Here is a 3,947-nt window from a genome sequence, read left to right as displayed (position 1 = left end):
GGGTGGGGGGGGCAGAAAGGCTAGGCAATCAAGGACATGGGTAGATGGAGTAGAAATCAAAAATAATAAATAAAAAGTTCTATGGAGATGTGCAAAAGTTGGAGAAAGTCAGATATGTGTGTGTGTGTGTGTGTGTGTGTGTGTGTTTTGACGTGTGATGAAATAAGAAAATAAATAAAAGGTCTGTAGCATAGGGTGAGGGATGTAAAAGTGCTAAAAGTCTTGTAGGTGTGTGTGTGTGTGTGTGGGGGGGGGGGGGGGTCATGAGTGCTGAGGAGTGAATGAGTGCAAAGTCAGTATAGTGTGAGTGAGTTCAGAGTTGGGAAATGTTTGAGAGTGCTGAGGAGTGAATGTGTGCAAAGTCAGTATAGTGTGAGTTCAGAGTGTGTGTGTGTGTGTGTGTGTGTGTGTGTGTGTGTGTGTGTGTGTGTGTGTGTGTGTGTGTGTGTGTGTGTGTGTGTGCGTGAGTGTGTGTGTGTGTGTGTGTGTGCGTGAGTGTGTGTCTTTAACTTGCCTGTTCGTTTTTCTCTGTCCGGGTCTCAGACTCCAGACAGGCGATGGTTCCTTGCTCTATGGCAGCCTCTAGTGGTTGATTGTGGTACTACACCACACAGCAGCTGCACTGTTGCAGGGATACTCCTCTGTATATACTCCCCACTACAAAAAGCCCAGAGACAAATGTCTTATTGCTAGACTATGAGTAGAAGAAACAAAGTTTGTGTAATGTTTGACTGGAGTACATATAACAGAAAGTGCATTTTAATAGAAAGTGTTTGAATAAGAGTTGGTGTTACAGTTTTTCTTGATCGCTTTAATGCTTGTGTCAACTCTGACATCACGTCTTCAAAACAATTAACACGCAGGTCTAAACAAAAGCACTCTGGCCAAAATGCCACATTTTGCTTGCAAAAGGCTCTTACTCTCTCAAAACATTTAAAACACGCAGCAAAAGTAAATTTGCCTTCAAACAACACATCTTGTAGTCAAATCACTGTGTGATTTCAATCAATCATTACACACTGGACAACAAAATGCAAAATATAGTTCTCAAAATGAGCATTTTTTGCTATGTCTGTTCCATTTCTTTCTATTTTTTCTGGTATCAGAAAAAAAACTGTGAAAAGACAAAATGTGCTGAATAAAAAATTATTGTATTCATTCCCCCCAAGATGTCATTGACATGTAAGACAAATTTCATTTAAATACAATTTGTAATTTTTCATCGAAATAGACTTACAGTAAACACCTTTTGTACTGTTTTCTTCACCAAAATGGTCAATACAGTACTTTCTCTAACTGTGCCTTAGATCCATACTTCCAAATAGCAACACTGAACAGACATGGCATATCTTATGGATAATGACTGATCGCTGATTGAAGAATTGTGCAAAGTAGATTCACACAGGTGTATCAGAGATTCAGACTTATGCAAGGAATCTCTACCACCTGTGAATATATGTTTTCCTTTTGTTTAGCACTGGGAAACCAATAGAGTTTGGGCTCTTTGAATGACATTAACTGTTTTGCAAAAGGGTGTGAGAAATGTGTGAACCCAGTGAAAACGTGTGAACACATCTGCAAGAGATGCTGTGCAAAGAAGATGGTAATGAAGACCAAGTGGATCCCAGTTTCTTTAAGGAGGTCAAAGAAATCGAAATGTAATGTGTTCTTGTAAGTGTACGTATGTGTGTGTGGGTAGATGTGTGTGTGATGTGTTTTTGTAAGTGTACCTATGTGTGTGTGGGTAGATGTGTGTGTGATGTGTTTTTGTAAGTGTACGTATGTGTGTTTGGGTAGATGTGTGTGTGATGTGTTTTTGTAAGTGTACGTATGTGTGTGTGGGTAGATGTGTGTGTGATGTGTTTTTGTAAGTGTACGTATGTGTGTTTGGGTAGATGTGTGTGTGATGTGTTTTTGTAAGTGTACGTATGTGTGTGGGTAGATGTGTGTGTGATGTGTTTTTGTAAGTGTACGTATGTGTGTGTGGGTAGATGTGTGTGTGATGTGTTTTTGTAAGTGTACGTATGTGTGTTTGGGTAGATGTGTGTGTGATGTGTTTTTGTAAGTGTACGTATGTGTGTTTGGGTAGATGTGTGTGTGATGTGTTTTTGTAAGTGTACGTATGTGTGTTAGGGTAGATGTGTGTGTGATATGTTTTTGTAAGTGTACGTATGTGTGTGTGGGTAGATGTGTGTGTGATGTGTTTTTGTAAGTGTACGTATGTGTGTGTGGGTAGATGTGTGTGTGATGTGTTTTTGTAAGTGTGTGTGTGTGTGTGTGGGTAGATGTGTGTGTGTGTGTGTGTGTGTGTGTGTTTATATAAGTGTGTGTGTGTGTGTGTGTGGGTAGATGTGTGTGTGTGAGAGACAAGGGGAGTGTGAAGGAGTGAGGATATGTGCACAGTGTATGAGTGGGTGTATATTTCTGAATATGTGTGTGTGTTTGATATTGTGTGTGTGACTACAAATTAGAGATGCACCGATATGGAATGTTAGGGCCGATAACGATAACCGATATTTATTGGTTTGTTGTGGCCGATACCAATACGATAACCGATAATATTACTCTTGAAAAAAAAATTTGAAAAGTGATTTGGGGAAAGCATTTAATAAGCATAATTTTATTGCAGTAATTTTACCTACCACCAAATAATGGACAGAACTCATAATAGTCCTCAATAGTACAGCAGTCAACATAACAGTAGCCTAGCCCTACAGTATGTGTAGCTCCTTTAAGTGAACCTGACGTCAGTGAATTGCGAGTGAGTGGCTAGAGAGTTTGAATCGTTTTCATTTAGGACTAAACGCTCATAAACGGCTCAGCTTGGAATAAGCTACAGTATAGCGACCAAATCAGAGTTTGTGAGGGAAACTTTCAAGGTTTAGTTTCAACTGCGGGTAACTGAATAAAGCTGCAACTCCTCAGACTGTATCTTATGTCTGTCTACTCTGTTGCGCACAACCTGCTGCAGCAGAAAAGAAAGGCGTTAGCCCCAAAGGTTTTAATAACTTATTATGATGACCTGTCTGGAACTGAAGCACGAATGGTAATAATACAAAACCCAAGCTAAAGTAATGCAAATATAAAACTAAAACACAACTTAGAACTAGGCCTACTTATGTACTCGTCCTACTAACGAGTTTGTTTATTTGTTTCCCCGACCAGCGCGGTAAAGTGCAAACACACCAGCACAAGACGGCTCTAGATAGGGCTGAGCTCCGCTCTGGTAAAGTTAAATGGCGGATCATTCACGAGAGGATTTTGAGATGCACAGATTCCCAAATGAACGCATATCCACAGATTTTGTAGAGTGGTGAAATACATTCACACCGCTGTCATTAAATTGAGGAAAAAGTATATCCAAGTAGCTCAGTGTAGCCAGACGGACCTTACGTAGGCCTAAATTAGGACTTTAAAAAATAAAATTATCGGCCAGAATTCTGTTATCGGACCGATAATAATATTTTCATTTTTTCACTTATCGGCTAATAATATATCGGCCGCCGATATATCATGCATCCCTACTACAAATGTATGTGGCATTTAGAGAACTGAAGTGTGTGTGTGTGTGTTTATATAAGTGTGTGTGTGTGTGTAATAAGTAAATGTGTTAAGAACACTGAACATATTTCCCCAATAATACACATATAATATCGACCCTAACATTAAGTACTCTGTTGAAATGTTTTCTATACTATTTGAGAAATACTGAAATGCAGTATATGAATGTGAGATAGAGATATTTGTTTGTATGTGAATGTAAGATAGATATATTTGTTTGTATGTGAATGTAAGATAGAGATATTTGTTTTTCTCTTAACCTATTTAAGTGAAGGGGGTAATATATCATCAGCTGACAGGTCACTGCCTCCTAATGGAAAACAAAATTCCATTAGATGTACATGAGTGTGTGTGTATATGTGTGTGTGTGTATGTATGTGGTTATG

Source organism: Alosa pseudoharengus, unplaced genomic scaffold (assembly GCF_046254945.1).
Source record: "Alosa pseudoharengus isolate Yale_2024_CS ecotype anadromous, Long Island Sound unplaced genomic scaffold, YU_APseudo_1.1 YU_APseudo_1.1_scf_15, whole genome shotgun sequence".
Classification (NCBI taxonomy): Eukaryota; Metazoa; Chordata; class Actinopteri; order Clupeiformes; family Clupeidae; genus Alosa; species Alosa pseudoharengus.
This window is presented reverse-complemented; position numbering follows the sequence as displayed.